At 37.8% G+C, this 21,935-nt stretch overlaps 1 long non-coding RNA gene across 2 annotated transcripts in view; it reads right to left on the bottom strand.

Moving 5' to 3' along the window:
• Positions 1–21,935, bottom strand: part of LOC133227575 (uncharacterized) — a 179,648-nt gene that overhangs the window by 97,873 nt on the left and 59,840 nt on the right. For both annotated transcript variants that reach the window (XR_009729877.1, XR_009729878.1), the window contains exon 2: positions 935–1,000. This is a non-coding gene — a long non-coding RNA (uncharacterized LOC133227575). The remainder of the gene's footprint in view (positions 1–934; positions 1,001–21,935) is intronic.

Below are 21,935 nucleotides of genomic sequence, written 5' to 3'. Positions count from 1 at the left end.
TTCAGTATTCTTGCCTGGAGAGTCCCATGGACAGAGGAGGCTGGCAGGCTACAGTCCATAGTGTCACAAAGAGTTGGACATGACTGAAGCAACTTAGCACACAGCACACTTGAAGGATGTATCAGATAGAGAACAAGTAAGAGTGATAAATAAAATTTAGAAATCAGGATACAAATTATGTGACTATATGTTTTCTGATATAGCATATTACAGATAATACTAAATAAACTTAGCAAAATTTAGACATTTGTAGACTAAAAGTTACATCTACAAAAGCAAACAAATCCTTCCTATAATAAAATATGTTTTTTGAAGACCAGATTATGGGCATAGGATAGTAGTGTATTACTAATAAATTAAAAGGGAAAATATATTAGTAAGTTGAATAAAGAATTACTAAATTTACATTGGAACCAACCATGCAGAAGACTGACACATAGTAGATGAGTGTCATCTAACTTATTATAAAGGTGACAGACAAAATGAATCAATCTGTCAATTATTACAAGGATTATTCTTCTGTTCCCATGTGTACACACATAGTAATATTACTTAGTATCATCCTTTAAAAATATAAATCCTTACAAAAAATTCTGCCAGGTTAATCTAGTTTTCTAACAGAAAATTGCCTAGTAGTTAAAGAATACATTTTGTATCGCTTCCCAAAATCTTTCAAACTAAAGTCTAAGTCCTATCTTCCTCAATTTTGATTAAAACTGAGAGAGCTTAAAATTGCCCTTCATTTTGTTCTTCACTGAGATAAAACTGGAAAAAAAATTAGCAGGTAAATTAAATTTCATAAAAGCCACAAACAGTTGCTGATGTATCACCTTATATTAGGAGCAGTGAATGATGCATAGACTTTTCTAAATTCAAAGCTAACAAATTAAATTGTGAAGTTTTACTTAATATTGTCCAACTGTTACACATTTACCTGGAGAAGCGGAAGTCTCATCTTTTACTTGGAAATGTACAGTTTGCAAAAATGCAGATAAAACATCTGAAAGAAAAGAAAAAAATAGTATATCCAATCATCCATTTATTCTAGTTACTCATAGAAATAGTAGTATATCTAGAAGTTCAGATATTTTTTAAAAGTAGAGGTAATTATAAGAACATTCTACACATTTTATGCTAGCTATATCATTTATTTTTAGACACCTAAACTTGCAAATGTCCAGGTGGAATTCTCAGTTTATTCAAATACTTAGACAGTCAAATTTTATTAGCCCTGAGAAACAGATAGCAAGTTAACCTACAAAGTCAGAAAAATTTCCCCATTTGCTAGTGAAAACTGCCTTACTCTGTAAAAGACACCTATAATCCTTTATATCTTTATTTTAAAAAATATTCTGAATTTTTCATTTGTTTTACTATTCATTAAATAAATTCCTTTGGTTTCCATGATATCATCCTCTTACTTGTTGTCTACTATTTTGAACTGTGGTGTTGGAGAAGACTCTTGAGAGTCCCTTGGACTGCAAGGAGATCCAACCAGTTCATTCTAAAGGAGATCAGCCCTGGGATTTCTTTGGAAGGAATGATGCTGAAGCTGAAACTCCAGTACTTTGACCACCTCATGCGAAGAGTTGACTCATTGGAAAAGCCTCTGATGCTAGGAGGGATTGGGGGCAGGAGGAGAAGGGGGCGACAGAGGATGAGATGGCTGGATGGCATCACCAACTCGTTGGAGGTGAGTTTGAGTGAACTCCGGGAGTTGGTGACGGACAGGGAGGCCTGGAGTGCTGTGATTCATGGGGTCGCAAAGAGTCGGACACGACTGAGTGAACCGAATTGAACTGAATTTTCACTGTTTATCCTCATACATGTGCATTTCCTTTTTTTCTCTGCTTGTGTAATTTATTTTTTTCAGCATTTTTGTCTTGGCTACACTGATTTTTCTCACTCTATGTCAGTCAGTCAGTTGTTTGCAATAAAAATGGTACATTTGGAGATTTTGTTGGGGCATTATTGGCTGTCCCAAAACTAGAAGTATGTTTGATTGGCAGGAACCAGTCTGTCCTGCTGTCAATGGGGTAGTCCTTGAAACAGAAGATGGCTCAGAGCCTGAACAACTTTAAAAAGTTTCACCAGACACTCAAGGGAGTAAACATGCTTTTATATTCTGGGGTGAGCATCTACCTCCACTTTATGCATAAAGTCCAGCTGATGCTTAACTTAGGATACAACTGTAATTTCTTTTGTTTGGAACAATTACCTGAAATACCTGAAGTCTCCTTCCTTGTCTTCATTTGCTCCCTGCAAAGCAGGTCTGACACTAAATACACAGAGTTGGGTCAAACTTCACTAACTAAGAGTATGTGTGTGTATGTGCTCCAGTCATTCAGTCATGTCCATCTCTTTTGTGACCCCAGGACTGTGGTCCCCCAGGCTCCTCTGTCCATGGGATTCTCCAGGCAAGAATATTGAAGTGGGTTGCCATTTTCTTTTCCAGGGGATCTTCCTGATCCAGGGATCCAACCCAGGTCTCCCAGGTTTGGAACTGCAGGCATATTCTTTACTGTCTGAGCCACCAGAGAAGCCCCCACTACCCTTGAGTTTCAATAATTCTCTAGAAAAACTCACACAACTTAGGAATGTGCAGTACTTCCAACTACAGTTTTTATTGTAACAGAAAAGTATACAAGTCAGAGCCAGCTAAAGGGGAGATGCATAAGATGAGGTCTGGGTGGGTCCCAAACGCTAATACATCAGCATCTTGTCACACTGATGTGTGATAGTACACACTCAGAGTGGGTTAACTGGAAGCTCACCCAAGCCTCCCAGTCTAGACTTTTTATTGGGATTTCATCACACAGGCACACAGGACTGAATCATTGGCCAGGTAGTTAACTCAGCGTCCTGCCCTCTACCTCCCTGATGTCAATCAGACATCAAATAGCTCAAATCCTTCTAATTACAAGGCTGGGTCATTCTAATATGGTCACCCACATCCTGAGTCATCTCATTAACATAAATTATGCCCCCCCATCTAATTAGCATAACCTCAGGACTGGCCTGAGTGTACATTGGGGCAAAACTAAGGCACTCTTGTCATTCCTGAAATTCCAAGAATTTGGAGGCTCTGTTCCAGAACCAGGGGCAAAGACTAGACAATTCTTTATTACACAACACTCCTTATTATCTTTCCTTATGTCAGACTTTCATCATCTTTCCAAAGTGTTGTTTTCATTTAAATAATGCTCCTACCTCCAACTTGGTTCTGATTCATATCTGTGGTCTGCAATCCTGCCAGAGAAATCTAGCTAAAAAGGAATCTGAATGATGTCATTCCTCTCTTTAAAGTCCTTTAACAGTGCCCTGAATTTAACAAAGAAATCTAGGCTCCTTTGTATAGCAGACAGCACTCTCTGAGAGCTTCACTGCCAAGTTCTCTAGTCTTACACTGCTGCTGTTGCTAAGTCACTTCAGTTGTGTCCGACTCTGTGCAACCCCATAGATGGCAGCTCACCAGGCTCCCCCATCCCTGGGATTCTCCAGGCAAGAGCACTGGAGTGGGTTGCCATTTCCTTCTCCAACTCATGAAAGTGAAAAGTGAAAGTGAAGTCGCTCAGTCGCATCTGACCCTCAGCGACCCCATGGACTGCAGCCTTCCAGGCTCCTCCGTCCATGGGATTTTCCAGGCAAGAGGACTGGAGTGGGGTGCCACTGCCTTCTCCCTCTAGTCTTATACACATCTCAAACTACTTTATCCTCTTAAAAGAACTCATCTAATTGTATATCCCTACTAAAGTAACTGACATTCCTCTCTTGGGTGCTGTTGCTTATTCTATGTTCATTTTTAGAAGACCTTTCCCTTCCTCCACTCCTAACTGTCTGCATAACTCCTTATTAAGTAAGACTCAGATTAGGTGAAATTAAATCTTTCTTGTTCTATCCACTTTGGGTGAATTTCCATTATTTTCTCTTCGCTTGAGGCTCTGTACATTTTTTTTTGGCAAATTATTTTCTTGTAAAAATTATTCATGCAAATGTCCACACTGAAAAATGCCCTTGTGGGTTTGTAAGAAGAAACCACATATTCAAGTGAGCATTATGGCTTCCAGCCTACCATCAAAGATGGTCATGTCATATGTTTAAGTTCTGATCTAAGAGATACAAAAAATGTTATGTAAGACTTCTAAGAAGTGTCCTCAGTATGATGATCCCATCCTCTACCTTCTTTTCTCTGGTGAAAGTGAGAATATGCAGACTGGAACCAAAGGTACCATAAAGTGGAAGTCACGTGTAATGGAAGGTGGCATGACCAACAAAAGGAATTATGTAATGGACAATTACTGTATTTATCATCTTTGGACTAACTACTTGATATATATTTTTTTTTCTCTCATAAGAGAGAAATAAATGTTTATCTTGTTGAACAGCTATTATTTGGTCACCCCAGCCAAATTCAATACTGATTGCTATTCTTCTCACAAAGCATAAGCTCTTATTATCGTCTTATTTTCCAGGAACAAGAAGGATAGCTAGTATGTACTCAATAACTGTTCACTGAAATGAAACAAAATATAGATGTAAAAGCAACTGATTTATATTCATAAGGAGAGACAATGAAATACTTGTCCAATTCTTTATAATAGATTAAGTCCACTGAAATAGGTGTTTGGATAATGACAATTTTAGGTTTCAAGTATGTAAAATAAATACATAAAATTGGCCAAATGAATAACGATCTGTTAGATAAAAATTACACATTTGGAAAGCTGACCAAGATACTCAAAGGGCAAAATATATTATAAAATTAATAACATATTTGTATACTTCAATAGAAGTGGCTAATTTAGTATTGGAAAGTTTAAGGTAAAAACACTATTAATCAATATTCCAATTAGAGAAAAAATACTTCAGTTTATTTATTTTCTTTGCATTCAGTGTGGTATATCTTTGCCAATGTCAAATCCAATGTTTACTTCTTTTGGCTTCTCCTCTATCATTCCGTCTTTGTTTTCCTCTACTTCACAAACTCTCTACTCAGGCTTGATTGCTGGTTCTTCTGTTTCTGCTCAGACCCCAAGTACTGGAGTACCCTGCTGCTGCTGCTAAGTCACTTCAGTCGTGTCCGACTCTGTGTGACCCCATAGACGGCAGCCCACCAGGCTCCCCCGTCCCTGGGATTCTCCAGGCAAGAACACTGGAATGGGTTGCCATTTCCTTCTCCAGTGCATGAAAGTGAAAAGTGAAAATGAAGTCGCTCAGTCTTGTCCAACTCTTAGCGACCCCATGGACTGCAGCCTACCAGGCTCCTCTGTCCATGGGATTTTCCAGGCAGGAGTACTGGAGTGGGGTGCCATTGCCTTCTCCTAAGTCCTTCCTATTATACCCACACTCCCAGGAATCTCACATGGGTCCACAGCATTAGCTATCATTCATCTGTTAAGTCTGTATCTACTAAATCAGTGTTTCTACCCTGGACCTAATCTGAAATTCTAGATTTGTCTATCCAAATTGCTACTTTAAAACCCAGTAGTCATCTAAGACTTACCATGTTCAAAAGGGAATTACTGAAATCCTACAGAAACTGACTTCCCCAAACAAATCTGCTTTTATTTATTTTTTTTTCTAGATTCAGTTTTCTTTTTAATTTTATTTTTAAACTTTACATAATTGTATTAGTTTTGCCAAATATCCTGTTACTTTTCAGTAGACATTCATTCAGTAACTCATGTCAAAAACTAGATCATGTTTCTGATGTGCTTTAGTCATCATATCCATTTATACTTCATGCAAGATTTAACTTTAAAAAATATCTACATTTCTTGAATATATCCAGTTCTTTCCATCTAATCTATAATTATTCTAAATCAAACCAACATCTCACTCACCTGGACCACTAAAATAGGATCTTACACAAAGTCATCTTTTATTTTGTTCTAGGACTCCTGGTCTACCTTACAAACCATTCTCCATATGTCAGCCAACATTATGGTTTTTAAATGTACAAAAGAACATGCCATTTCTCTACTTAAAATCAGACATTTATTAAATGTTGAAAAAGAATAAATCTGAGTGGGAAAATTCTAAGTGAATATAACAAGTGTAGCAGGTTTGAACTGGGTCAGATTTGAGCAAAATGCTAACTTGGTATCAGACAATGCTCACTTTATGAAGTACAACCACAGAGAAAGTATTTCATCTCATTGAAATGTTGATTCTTATTGGGTATACATGATCATAGAAGTGAAAGTGTTAATCTCTCGGTCATGTCCAATCCTTCGCAACCTCACGACTATAGCTGGTCAGGATGGGTAGCCATTCCTTTCTCCAGCAGATCTTCCTGACTCAGGAATTAAAACTGAGTCTTCTGCATTACAGGCAGATTCTTTAAGATGATACTGAATAAATGCACCAACATCACTTTCCAGAGCAAGAAACTATTCACAGATCTCATAAAGTGTGAAAGATTAAGTTGGCTATAAAAATCAAATATAATGTCTATTTCTTAATAACATGGAACACATTATTACAAATAGACTGATTATTCTAGTCTTAATAAAAGGAAGATGAAAATTATAAAACAGCTGAATTAAAAAACATTAAAAATTCCTTATATATCACTGATATATATTTACAAAATATTACTTCAACACCAGCAATAAAGTCATATACCTTATTCATATCAATGAATGAAGTTGGTGAATTGTGGAACATTATCACACACAAAAACAATCCATCAAATATAGACTGTAAAAGGACAATAATCTTTTGCTAACATTGAATCATATGCTAACAATGAATAAAATTGATGACTTGGTTTCTCATTTATTGCTTACTTATTAGCTTGACCTGCTGCTACTGCTGCTGCTAAGTCGCTTCAGTTGTGTCCGACTCTGTGCGGCCCCATAGGTGGCAGCCCACCAGGCTCTCCCGTCCCTGGGATTCTCCAGGCAGGAACACTGGAGTGGGTTGCCATTTCCTTCTCCAATGCAAGAAAATGAAAAGTCAAAGTGAAGTCACTTATTTGTATCCGACTCTTCACGACCCCATGGACTGCAGTCAACCAGGTTCCTCCGTCCATGGGATTTTCCAGGCAAGAGTGCTGGAGTGGGGTGCCATCGCATTCTCCAATTAGCTTGACCTATTTCTCATTCAAATCTAGTAATAAAAATTATTTTTCATGGATTTTTTCCTAATGAAAAGCTGTAATAAACAAAAAGAATTTCTTAAATATAGAATAATGGGAATTCTACTTTCATTTTGCTTCATATTAAGAGACTGACTTCTCTAGATGCAATATTCTTCTACCCTAATTATCAGGTGATCCCTGGAAAATCAGAGAATCTTCATAAAAGTTATCTAGCCTTCAATTTCTAGGTCAAATTGTTACTGAAAATTCACTTTGCTCCCCACTATGTTAGTTTCCATTTGCTGTGCCTAGTTGCTCAGTTGTGTCCAACTCTGCAATCCCATGGACTGTAGCCCACCAGGCTCCTCTGTCCATGGGGATTCTCCAAGCAAGAATACTGGAGTGGGTTGCCATGCTCTCCTCCAGGGGATCTTGCTACTGAAACATTTTACCACAAACTTAATGGCTTAAAACAAAGTTTTCATCTTGCCATTCTAGAGCTCAAAAGATTAAGTCTTATTGAGCTAAAAAGAGGGTGTCAGCAGGGTGGCTTTCCTTCTGGAAACAACAGGAAACACTTTGTTTCCTTGTCTCTTCCTGCTCCAATGACACCTGCTTCCCCTGGCTTCTGTCCTCTTCCTTCCATCATCACAGCCAGAGCCATCTGGCCAAGTGCTTCTCAGGGGGCCACCTCTCTGTTCTCTCTTCTGTCTCCCACTTTCACTGTTAAGATCCTTTGTGATTACACTGAGCCTGCCTTAATCTCTTTGGGCTACAACAGCAAACTACCAGAGACTGAGTGGCTTATAAACAACAGTAGTCTACTTCTCACAGTTCTGGACACTGTGAAGTCCAAGATCAAGTCTGTGGCAGTTTGCAATTTTTTCACTGTAGCTTCACTTGGAAGAAGGGGCAAGGAGTTCTCTAGGACTCTGTGATTAAGGCACCAATTCCAATTCTGAGAGCTCTGACCTCATTCCCTAATTAACTCCCAAAGGCCACCTCCACTTCAACACAATCACAACGAACATTAGGATTCAACATATGAATCTGGGAGTGAGAGGCACAATCATTCAGCCCATAGCAGGGCCCAATAGGATAATCCAGAATAAACATCCTCATTCAAGTTCAGCTGAGTAGCAACCTCAATTCCATCTGCTGCCATAATTACCCTTTGCACATAACCTAATGCATTCACAACCTTCTAGTATTGGGACTTGGACATCTTTGAGGTGTATGACTTCCACTGGGTGGTCAAGAGATGTAGAGAGATATATTTTAGAACTTAATTAACCTTAAAAAGTATAAGTGGCATGTTGAAAATTAATTTTCCCTCTCCCAGATAAAGCACATTTTTATTCATCTAACACTCACTCATCAAAACATTTATTCAGTTCAGTTCAGTCGCCCAGTCATGTCCGACTCTTTGCGACCCCATGAATCGCAGCACGCCAGGCCTCCCTGTCCATCACCAACTCCCGGAGTTCACTCAGACTCACGTCCATCGAGTTGGTGATGTCATCTAGCCATCTCATCCTCTGTCGTCCCCTTCTCCTCTTGCCCCTAATCCCTCCCAGCATCAGAGTTTTTTCCAATGAGTCAACTCTTCACATGAAGTGGCCAAAGTACTGGAGTTTCAGCTTCAGCATCATTCCTTCCAAAGAAATCCCAGGGCTGATCTCCTTCAGAATGGACTGGTTGGATCTCCTTGCAGTCCAAGGGACTCTCAAGAGTCTTCTCCAACACCACAGTTTAAAAGCATCAATTCTTCGTCACTCAGCCTTCTTCACAGTCCAGCTCTCACATCCATACATGACCACAGGAAAAACCATAGCCTTGACCAGAGGGACCTTTGTTGGCAAAATAATGTCTCTGCTTTTGAATATGCTATCTAGGTTGGTCATAACTTTCCTTCCGAGGAGTAAGCGTCTTTTAATTTCATGGCTGCAGTCACCATCTTCAGTGATTTTGGAGCCCAGAAAAATAAAGTCTGCCACTGTTTCCACTGTTTCCCCACCTATTTCCCATGAAGTGATAGGACTGGATGCCATGATCTTCGTTTTCTGAATGTTGAGCTTTAAGCCAACTTTTTCACTCTTCTCTTTCACTTTCATCAAGAGGCTTTTTAGTTTCTGTTCACTTTCTGCCGTAATGGTGGTGTCATCTGCATATCTGAGGTGATTGATATTTCTCCTGGCAATCTTGATTCTAGCTTGTGTTTCTTCCAGCCCAGCGTTTCCCATGATGTACTCTGCATATAAGTTAAATAAGCAGGGTGATAATATACAGCCTTGACGTACTCCTTTTCCTATTTGGAACCAGTCTGTTGTTCCATGTTCAGTTCTAACTGTTGCCTCCTGACCTGCATACAGATTTCTCAAGAGGCAGATCAGGTGGTCTGGTATCCCATCTATACCTACAACACTGAGGATTACTCACAAAACAAGACAGATAAACTCATTTAGATGATGTTTCAAGGGGAAGGTACACTGGAATTGATGTGACTGTTACTAAGTTATGCCCAAAATTATGGGATTTACTAGGACTCCCCACATAGTTAGCAGTGGCTGGTTCATTAAGAGAGATGGACAATGATTTCCACTAAAAACTGAGGCAAATGCAGACATTATCTGGATCCTTCCAGTACGGTTCAAATCACATCATGTAAAAACTCAGTCTGGTTTTAGCCTGCTTTGAGGTAAAACTCAATTTTTTGAAAAGTCACTGGGATGTTTGTTTTAACCATAGCAGGTAAACACTCAGATTGTTACACTAGTGATCAGATTGTTATAAGACACATCACAGACATGAAGAAAAGAGTAATGGTGGTTTTTACTACAATAACAAAGCAGAATAGTGTATAACCAATCTAGGGAGAACATTAAGCTCTGTGGGAGCAGTGCTACAGTTTGAAGCCATTTTCATTGTTACTATAGAAACAGAAAAATGTCAACTATTTTTAGAGCTTTGTTCTAAGATTCAACCAGCCATGCTAGTTATCAGTACGTTTAAGGATGCCAGAAACATATGCCAAGTAATATAGCTAGAAATTTAAGTTTGTAAGGTAATTTATTTCTTCTAGAACATATTAATAATATGCATGGTCCCTACATCTAATGCTATTTATGCAATTGAATATACCACTTCATAAGAAATTATATAAACAAGTATTTTTATATAGACATAGTTAATAAGTTACCTCCACATATGGTTTTTCAAGGGTGAGTGTAACATTATAGTGTTCACAGCTATAAACACTATAATTAACTTGGTACACAGACACCCAATTAGTTGGCCTGTTATCACTTAGCTAATTTCTTTCACCTTCAATAAACAGCTATTGAAAGCCAGACACCCCACTAAGTTCTGGAAACATAAGGATGACAAAAGTGCCATATTTTCCCCCAAGTACACATTTCTAAACATGAATTTGACCTTAAGATGCGTTATATTATAAAACCTGACACAAATTTTAGGACAAACAAATGTTAATTAAGGAGACTGTCTCCAAAAATAAAATGTCTCCAAGAAGCAAAAATGAAGAATGGATTCATGTTTAACTGTGCAATTTCCTTTATGCTTGATGCTTAATGAAGCTCCTCTGGCAAACAGGAATCTAAAACCCATCTGTGCAGTATACTTTACATATTTGTATGTAATGGAAAATTAGTAACTTTTATGATTTTATGGGCAAGACATAAAGCATGCAATTAGCAAAAATGATCCACTTATAGAAATTTTGAATTACTAAAAGTAGTGCTCACTCATTACTATGTATGTATAAAATGTTTATTATTCATGACCTTCATCTTCTCTATACACATTTTGGGGTTTTACAGACAAATGTAATTATTGAAAGCAATTTGAGAAAAAGTGATCTGGCTAATTATTCTCACACAGCTTTACCTTCTTAGATTATCACTGAGGCCTCCTGAGTTCTGTAGATAGAGACAACTAATTGAGAGTAACACAGTTGGAAGATATTTGCGGGAAAAACACCCTCGCACATGGAGTGACTTAGACACATTATGCAATCTTGACTGACAAGTTAAAAGCCAAGTTATTAGACAAATGTATCTAATTTAAACAGATTAAAATCAATACAGTTGACCCCTGAACAACTTGAGACTGTTAATTCCCATAGAATTTATAGCTGGCCCTCCCCACGCAGGGTTCTTCTGCATTAGCAGATTCAAGCAACTGAGGACCATGTAGTACTGCAGTATTTATTACTGAGAAATATCTGTAAAAGTGGATCTGGACAGTTCAAATCCATGTTGTTCAAGGGTCAACTGCATTTTGAAATTAAGATGATAAATGATCGTACTGATTCAGTTCAGTTCAGTTCAGTCGCTCAGTCGTGTCTGACTCTTTGCCACCCCATGAATCACAGCATGCCAGGCCTCCCTGTCCATCACCAACTCCCAGAGTTCACTCAGACTCATGTCCATCGAGTCAGTGATGCCATCCAGCCATCTCATCCTCTGTCGTCCCCTTCTCCTCCTGTCCCCAATCCCTCCCAGCATCAGAGTCTTTTCCAATGAGTCAACTCTTCGCATGATTAGTTAATTCAAATTGTGATCCATTGGTTAAGAGGTGATAGACAAGCTTTGATAGCAAAAAAAGAGAAAAAAAAGTATATTTGCGTGGTGTGGGGGGGAGGATGGTGCTGAAATGAGTTCAGATTGCTCTCTCCCTGAAACATTAACATGCAAAGAGCATTTTACAGGATTTCAAAAAACTCATACAGATACCTATTTTAAAATGACATTTACTGTTACTTTTAATGAGAGAGTTACATTACCTAATTGAAGTATTTAAAAACAGTTAATAGAATTATCCAGATAATTGCACTTCAATCTCCAGCAGAAAATAACGTCCTCTCTGGGAGCTGCCCTCTGTGAAAGACTATTGCCCCCACCCGCAGTTATACCCACTCACTGGGGCAACTTGCTTGTGGTGACCCGGGATATACAAAGGCCTCATTCTTATTAATATCTCAATCAATTTCTTATGTACTTCCTATAGTACCTCATATTAATTTACATGACAGGTCCAAAGCTTTCTGTGGGATCAACTGATTGTTGCTATTGTTGTTTAGTTGCTAAGTTGTGGCCAACTCTTTGCAACCCCAAGAACTGTAGCCCATCAGGCTCCTCCATCCATGGAATTTCCCAGGTAAGAATACTAGAGTGGGTTGCCATTTCCTTTTCCAAGGGATCTTCCCAACCCAGGGGTCGAACTCGGGTCTCCTGCATTGCAGGCAGATTCTTTACTGGCTGAGCCAGCACGAATGCCTGGGATCAACTGATGCCTCTGTTAAAATGAATTATTTTTCAACTTCTCCCTTTGCTGAATCTTTGTCCCTCACACCCTTACAGGGAATTTCTCCTAGAGCCTTTTTCCTATAATCCTTTTACATTCAAATCTCCTGTAACAGGGACTGCCCTGGTTATAGCGGCTAAGACTCTGAGCTACCAACTCAGGGCACCAGGGTTTGATCCCTGATCAGGGAACTAGATTCCACTAGATTCCACATGCTGCAACTAAGACTTGGCACAGACAAATAAATAATTTTTTTTTAAATCTTCATCACAAAAGTCTGTTTCCAGGGAACCTTAATAAATCCCTTAAAGGTATCTGGAGAGCTAGAGACAGGCTATACAACAAAACAAGCAGAGGGCTGAAAAAAGTAGGTTTTCAGCCCCTATTTATTTTCTTATTACTGATTAATATTTATTGATCTCACATACTGCCTGTCTGCTTTAATAAGGATTATCCATGAAAATGAATATATTCTTTTGCATAACTGTTGCTACTAAAATAAGGAATGTATAGCCAAACTCACATTCTTCAGCTTATTTTTTTGCATTGATTATCTATGTAAGTGACATCATGGTAATGCCTTAGCTGGTAGTGTTTCACTTTATTTTGTAATATACAAAAGTACATATAACATAATTTGTGCATTACAGAACCAAGAATGTCCCTCAGGAATTTACATTTTTCTTTAATAATCAAAAATCTGTTTACAAAATATGAGTTAAAGGTGTACACACTATCCTTATTTATAATTTCTGTTATCATCACTACAAGAGACCATACATTTCTGTATCCTCATATAATTTCTCAGTGCCTAGCACAAAATGCAATTACAATAAATGAATGAATTGATGAATAAAAGTTAGATGGTTTTTATACTGAGCTACCATATTTATTAATAACCAGCAAACAGTATTAAATGAAGTTCAACTAACATTTATTTATTACTTTCTATATGCTACTTCTTATGGTCGTAAATGGAGGAGATTGGTGTATAGGAAAGAATTTAGTTACAAGGTCAGATTAAACTGAGTTCAAACCTCAACTTGGTCATTTATTGACATGACTTTTTTAAGTTAATGAACTACTTCATTTATTTTTATCATAATTTTTTATTTTATTTATTTCTTATTCTCCCCCCTTCCTTCACCCCCTACTTCTTGCTTCCTTCCTTAACCAATATTAATTAGGGTTTATCCACTATACCAACCACTATGGGGGTGTTACAAACATGACTGTGAGCAACATATGTTTTTAACCTGAAATTTATCATTGTCTGTAACTCAATCTAAGAGTGTTTGAGGAAGATTTACCAGGAAAGACCTTCTTGAAGACAATTTCAAAAATATGATTAAGGTGTCATTTTGGTAAGATGTGGAGACAGTGCCTGAAGAAGAGGGAGAAATTCCAGGCAGAGGTTATCAGTAAAGGATTGTGTAGAAGTATGGAGACAACTGAACACAGAATACCATGGAAACTCAGTGCATCATAATTTTCTGAGAATCATGTATTATGAGTACACACTCAAGTCTAACAAAGAAAGAGGGATATGTGATAAGTATCCAGGGGTGTCTAACAGAATTCAAGGAGAAAGGCAGCCAGTATATGAGTGACTGGAATCGATCACAGGCAAGCCATCCTGAGCAGACTGCCCATTTCTTTGAGACCACATAGTGTTTTATCTCTGCTTCATTTAGCATCTCTGTTTCAGTCTTTCTCACAGTTCCTATTTTGCTTTTTCTTTCCATATACAGTGGAAACATTGCTTTGCTAGACCCACATCTACACCACTACTCACATTTCAGAGACTCGGCAAAATCTGACAAGAGGCTCTTTTCCCTAAATCCAGGTTACTGCAAGTAAAAGTTCCCATGGGATCACATGCCTTTCCTAAGTCCAGCCCTACTCTAAGTGAGCTGGATAGGGGTGATAGTTTGGATAATGTGGCCCAACCTGAGGGCTTGTTTCTACAGAAAGTGGTTATTAAAGGAGGAATGCTTCTGTGACTGGAGCATAGAGGATGACCGTTGGGTGAAGAAGGGAATGGAGTTGGGCAAGAGAGACATAAAACATTCATTATCTTCTAAGTTATAGGGAGGACTTTGTATTTTATGCTGGAGGTAGGGAAACAGAACCCTATATGGAACAACTGAATGAGTTACGATTGAGGAAGGAGTTTGTCAAGGCTGTCTATTGTCCCCCTGCTAATTTAACTTATATTCAGAGCACATCATTAGAAATGCCAGGCTGGATGAGTTACAAGATGGAATCAAGACTGCTGGGAGAAATATCAACAACCTCAGATATGAGGATGTGAAAGTCACTTAGTCGTGTCCGACTCTTTGCAATCTCATGGACTCTATAGTCCATGGAATTTTCCAGGCCAGAATACTGGAGTGGATAGCTTTCCCTTCTCCAGGGGATCTTCCCAACCCAGGGACAGAACCCAGATGTCCCACATTGCAGGTGGATTTTCTACCAGCTGAGCGACAAGGAAAGCCCAAGAATACTGGAGTGGGTAGCCTATCCCTCCAGCGGATCTTCCTGACCCAGGAATCGAACCAGGGTCTCCTTCATTGCAGGCAGATTCTTTACCATCTGAGCTATCAGGGATACCACTGTAATGGCAGAAAGTGAAGAGGAACTAAAGAGCCTGCTGATGAGGGTGAAGGAAAAGAGTGAAAAAAGCAGTTTAAAACTCAATATTAAAAAAACTAAGATCATGGATTCCTTCCCATCACTTCATGGCAAACAGACGGGGAAAAGATGGAAGCTGTGACAGATCTTCTCTTCTTGGACTCTAAAATCACTGTGGATGGTGACTGCAGCCATGAAATTAGAAGACAATTTGCTTCCTGGCAGGAAAGCTATGACAAACCTACACAGTGTATTAAAAAGCAAAGACATCACTTTGCTGACAAAGGTTCACATAGTCAAGGCTATGGTCTTTCCATTAGTCACATACAGTTGTGAGAGCTGGACCATAAAGAAGGCAGAGTGCCGAAGAACTGATGCCTTCAAACTGCGGTGCTGGAGAAGACTCTTGAAAATCTCTTGGACTGCAAGGAGATCAAATCAGTCAGTCCTAAAGGAAATCAACCTCACTAGTGGTCAAAATTAAATCGTTTATGGAGACTAGAGATGAAAACAGGTCACAAGGAAAACTGCAAAGCTGTGCCTAAAGGATTTACATTACCCCCAGGGTTACCATTACTGTTTTTATCAGAGTGGATCTAGGATTTGGGAACCTAAAACACCAATAATTTGTGGATTCAGATCAGATCAGATCAGTCACTCAGTCATGTCCGACTCTTTGTGACCCTATGAATTGCAGCACACCAGGCCTCCCTGTCCATCACCAACTCCCAGAGTTCACCCAGACTCACGTCCATCGAATCAGTGATGCCATCCAGCCATCTCATCCTCTGTCGTCCCCTTCTCCTCTTGCCCCCAATCCCTCCCAGCATCAGAGTCTTTTCCAATGAGTCAACTCTTCGCATGAGGTGGCCAAAGTACTGGAGTTTCAGCTTTAGCATCATTCCTTCCAAAGAAATCCCAGGGCTGATCTCCTTCAGAATGGACTGGTTGAATCTCCTTGCAGTCCAAGGGACTCTCAAGAGTCTTCTCCAACACCATAGTTCAAAAGCATCGATTCTTTGGCGCTCAGCCTTCTTCACAGTCCAACTCTCACATCCATACATGACCACAGGAAAAACCATAGCCTTGACTAGACGAACCTTTGTTTGCAAAGTAATGTCTCTGCTTTTGACTATGCTATCTAGGTTGGTCATAACTTTCCTTCCAAGGAGTAAGCGTCTTTTAATTTCATGGCTGCAGTCACCATCTGCAGTGATCTTGGAGTCCACAAAAATAAAGTCTGACACTGTTTCCACTGTTTCCCCATCTATTTCCCATGAAGTGATGGGACCGGATGCTATGATCTTTGTTTTCTGAATGTTGAGCTTTAAGCCAACTTTTTCACTCTCCACTTTCACTTTCATCAAGAGGCTTTTTAGTTTCTGTTCACTTTCTGCCATAAGGGTGGTGTCATCTGCATATCTGAGGTGATTGATATTTCTCCCAGCAATCTTGATTACAGCTTGTGTTTCCTCCAGTCCAGCGTTTCCCATAATGTACTCTGCATATAAGTTAAATAAACAGGGTGACAATATACAGCCTTGACGAACTCCTTTTCCTATTTGGAACCAGTCTGTTGTTCCATTTCCAGTTCTAACTGTTGCTTCCTGACCTGCATACAAATTTCTCAAGAGGCAGATCAGGTGGTCTGGTATTCCCATCTCTTTCAGAATTTTCCACAGTTTATTGTGATCCACACAGTCAGAGGCTTTGGCATAGTCAATAAAGCAGAAATAGATGTTATTCTGGAACTCTCTTTCTTTTTCCATGATCCAGCAGATGTTGGCAATTTGATCTCTGGTTCCTCTGCCTTTTCTAAAACCAGCTTGAACATCAGGAAGTTCACGGTTCACATATTGCTGAAGCCTGGCTTGGAGATGTCAAGATGTCTCCAAGCCTGGCTTGGACAATTTTGAGCATTACTTTACTCAAAATAATTTAATAAAATTAAATTATTATTAATTTGTGGATTACCTTTAATAAAAATACATTATAAAGATGAAATTAAGAATAATTGCAGATAAACACTCAGATATTTGCCCAAATCAACTTCCCCTTAGCCAGATGCCACAAATGGTTGACACATCCCAGTCACCCAACAGGAAGGAAATCATGACAGAGGAGAAGCTGACATCGAATTACACAGTAAAAATATCTTACCTTTGCAGAATTTAACATGCTTATGCTCATATAAACACAATGCTGGGTCCCTTCCAAAGACATGAAAGGGTAGAGGATGTTAAAGCTTAAACTTCACTAGTTTCACTCTACATTCACCTCCAGTTACTAAATATGACAGATAAAATTTCCTAGGAAAGCTAAAAATTCCAGTGTCCTTATACAAAGCTAAAAATGTATATGAATGAATCAATCTAATACCACAGGAAGAGAGTAATATCATTTCACAAGAGTTTGAATGTAGACTTAGAATTCATTTAAGGCTATGCTCAATGACTTACCATTCTTCTATATACAGTGAGTTAAAAGAACATTATTTTAAATGCCCTTAAATTGAAAAAGCATTGTTTCTTGAAATGATCTGTTGTTTGAAAAACTTGAGGGTTCAGGTTTACCTAAAATAATCTACTTAGTTCTAAAGTACTTCTAATTATTTTTAATGTTTAATATCCTGACTACACTTAGAGAAATATTTTCTTTCAATTACTGTCGATGACTGAAACTGAGTAACTGTTCACTGGCTCTATCCATGCTCTCTGAAGGGGAAGCTTCCACGTTTAAGAAGAATTATCCTAAAGCATTTGTTGTCCTTTGAAAAAGTGCTTTCTAAATAGACACATCAGGAATCCTTGTTTTACAAGAGTACTCAAAACAGACAACTATTGAAAATGAATTCAAAGTTTATTTCCACTGAATGGATGAGAATATCTTTGGGGTTAATTAAGGGAATTAAGGGAAAAGAGTCAAATTTCTTGAAATTGAAAATACTAGTTTATAATAAACATTAGTACAAAAATTTTAACTTAAAAATAGATTTTATATCATCCTTGACTTTTTATTCATCCACATACCAGAAAATTTCTCTGTTACACATTTCTGAGTAACATAACGTCATTACTTGGCATTTGTAAAACATCTTCATGCAGAACATATCTTTTTATTTTTTGTAATTTGAAGTGTCTGCTTATGAAAAGTGTCAGACTGACATCCCTAGATATCAAAGTCTTCAATTTGTGCCTTACATAAGCCTTAGGGAAACACAGCCTTCTCAATGATCCTAGCCAAAATAGTTACAACAGAGCAGTTTAAGCAATAACTGGATGGCTGAGGGCTTGGCCTCTTTGCTGAATCTGTCAGCCAATGCACCAATTAACTCAACTACAAATTTTATGAAAATTTCACTGAAAAGGGAATACATGGCTGTAGGTTTTACAGTTGCCTCAAGAAACAAAGAGCCTAAACTAATTGCAAAAGCTGTCACTACTGGCATTGAGCCACTGAGTTTAAAAAAGTTTACTGAGCAATCTTTTATACTTTTCTTTGTACCTAAAGTCAATGTTATACCTAAATTAGACTATCTGCCTTGGAGCCAAACACAAAACAGGGATAAATTCATTAAGTAATGATATAAATACATACCTTAAATGCCATAAATTCTATCATAGCTATTGAACAATTTCATTCTTCTCAGTTATAATGCTTAATAAATTTATTTCTAAAAATCTTTCTTAAGCTACATTGAGCCTTCATGGAAATGTAATTTCCAAGCTGTATACACATATTCAATGTAAGATTTGTTTTTGTGATTTGCAGATGATTCTTGAAAAGACTGAATGCATGGGTATCTGCCCTCTTTTGGTTATGAAACTCAGATAGTCTGGTGGATCTGTGAAACTAATACAAAAATGAGAAACCTGTAAGGAAACAGAAGAGTTGGTCTGAGGTGAATGTTGGGGTAGAGAAGAAGATGGCTGACAGATGGTTAAGAGTAAAGGAGAGTCTGGTTTCCTATGTACAGTTGAGACTGAGAGAAAACCAGCATGTCCTTTCCTGCCTTGCATAGATCCCTGGGTGTGCCGCTGTCCACAGCCCGCTACTGGAGTCAGAATAGCAACAGAGTCAACTCAGACCTGGCTGAGATCAAAGACCAAGTTGTCTGGAATGAGAACTGATAAAACATACCTAGAAGGACAAAACTTTTCCTATCCTGTCCTTCACAGACTGGGCTAGAAGATTATAATTCGTAATTAAGACTTTGGGAAAAGAACAATACTCAAGCATGAAGCCTGAAGAATGTTTTGAAGGGCAAGGTCATCTGTAAGGTCATGTTCAATTGGTGGTAGAGATCTTTGTCCTGAAGCATTATTTTCCAAACTCATCCCTTGAATTCCAGGAAAAGAAGCGAAACCCACACTTTAGCCTCTCTTTCCTCCATATCTGTGACAGCTGAAATGAAGCTTAAGGGGGGAAATAACAAGAAATTGAACAAACAAAAATGCAAATTAAAACTACCAACTAAATAATTTACACCATATGAAATAGACTTAGTGTAACTGAGGTAAAAATATATCTATAATATGTAGGTCTAAAATACTTTAACAGCATTGAAGGCAAATAGTGCAAAGAATAAGCAGAAACAGAGACATCTGTGGCATAGATGTTATTTGAATTTTAAAAATTAGTAGTGTGAAGAAAGAGCAGAATATATAGAACAGAAAATCATCTAAAGAAACTCTTCAAAAGAAAATAAAATGGATACAATTAACTGGCAATGAAAAAGAAACATTAAGACATGGAATTTGGTAGTAGATTTATCATTATCCTCGTACCCGAGGTTCTAGACACAAAAATGTGGTGGGGCAGGAAGCATTGAAAAAAAAATCATCAAGAAGTAGTCCAAATACAACATAATCTCAAAACCATTCAAAAATTTTAAAAAACTAGCTATACATAAAAAGGACACTCTAAGAGCTTCCTGGAAAAGATTATATATTCTAAAAACAAAACAAAAGCTCACTTGAATTAAATTGACATCGACCATTCCAGCACTGCATGAAAGAAGAATCTTTATAAAGTGTTAAAGCAAAGTTCAAACTTAAATACAATTTTATATTTAGCCTGAATCAAATCATCACATTGTCATTTTGAAGCAAGAGGGAAGGGGGCAGGGCACAACCTTTGAAGGAATGACAAAGCCCAAGGACATGACCTAAACTGATTAGAACCAAATGGGTTCAAGATGGTAGACAAGACCTTGAGCCTCAATACATACTCATCATAACATCAACAAGCTAACTGACACAATCACAGGCACTAAGACAGTTCCAAGGCCAATCAAAGACCAAAAAGTAGGTGGCGGCCCAATTTCAGGAAATCTCCACTCTTTCCCCAATATAGTTGGAACAATGCTCCCACTCACTAGCTTATGAAATTACCCACCCATAAAAGCTACCTACACCATATTTCTAGGCCAGTCTCAAGTCTTCTGAGATGACCCACACTCTTGTCTGTAGAATGTGTTTCTCTCTAAATAAATGCACTTCTTACCTGTCTCTCATGGAATTCTTTCTGCAATAAGACATTATGAGCTCGAGCTTCATTAAAACCCAAAAAGAGGTGTGTGATCTCAGCTAGAACACCATGGGTTTTGGCTGGGTTCAAGTCCTGGTTGTGTGAGTTCACGTTCAAATCTGAGGTGCATGATTTCAATTTCAAGGGTGAAATAGGGCTGCACTGTCTGTAGAACTTTTCTATAACTTTTCAATAATCATATGTAGATATTGACTACCATCTTAGAAAGAGCAATCCTCAGAACTCACCTTCAAATTTATTCTCAGAAAAACAACTCAAACAAGAGACTCCAATGGTGGTTCACTGGTTAAGATTCCTCCCTTCTACAACACAGGGCATGGGTTCAATCCCTGGTCTGGGACCTAAGATCTCACGTGCCACCCGGTGCACTCAAAAAGGAAAAGAAACAAATAAAGGAGGGAGTGAATTTCTATGAGATTTATTATAAGTATAAGCAAATTAAAAGTTTATTCAGGTTTACTGTCATACAGAAAATAAAAGCCCAGCAAACAAAATGAAAATCTATTAAAATCAGGACTAAATAACAAATAATATCAACATAACTGGGTAAAGAAAGAAAATAATTAAGTATAAGGAGACATGAACACTATATTTAGGGAAAAGATACAGGTATTTATGAGCTTATCAAATTGAAAAAGATAAAATATGTCTGCATATAAATGTAAAATGTGTAACTCTTAAGAAAGCATAAAAGGTTGATTCAGCTAATAGAAGCCAAGAAAAATAAAAGAAGAAAAAGTATAATAAATAGAAAATGCAAATAGCAAAAATAAGTCCTAACATAGTAGTACTTTTAATATAGTTGAGTTAAAATTCATAAGTCAAAGAGACAAACTCTCAAATTATAAAAAAGCAATCTATCAATGCTTTATTTTGGAACAGATAAATTAAAAGAACATATAAGCATTAAACATAAGAAATAAAAATACAAGAAAGCTTCAGAGAGAAGGGAATCCAATGGCAGGTGTCAAACAGAAAAAAGAGATGGCATCAAACAGATTAAAAAAATTTAAATAGATATAGAAAACATATTAAAGAAATACAGAACATGGAACTATAAGAAAAATAGATATGTTAGTATATTGTACTCTGGGATATTCATATTCACTTGAGAAATGTATCAAACTGGCAGAAAAAAATAACTGAAGGTCCAGAAACCTCGAAGAGTACATCAATTGCCTTGAAGTATGTGTGTGTGCACAAACATGTATATACATATACCTTACATCTCAAAAATGCATACTGACTTTGAGCATATTTGTAAAACAAACAAAACTGTGCATGTAATATCCAAAAGGATATTATAACAAATTTGACAAAATCAACAACTTAGAAGTAATGT

The sequence above is a fragment of the Bos javanicus genome, chromosome 16 (assembly GCF_032452875.1).
Source record: "Bos javanicus breed banteng chromosome 16, ARS-OSU_banteng_1.0, whole genome shotgun sequence".
NCBI lineage: Eukaryota > Metazoa > Chordata > Mammalia > Artiodactyla > Bovidae > Bos > Bos javanicus.
The sequence above is the reverse complement of the archived record's forward strand: the minus strand, read 5'-3'. Positions and strand labels throughout refer to the sequence as shown.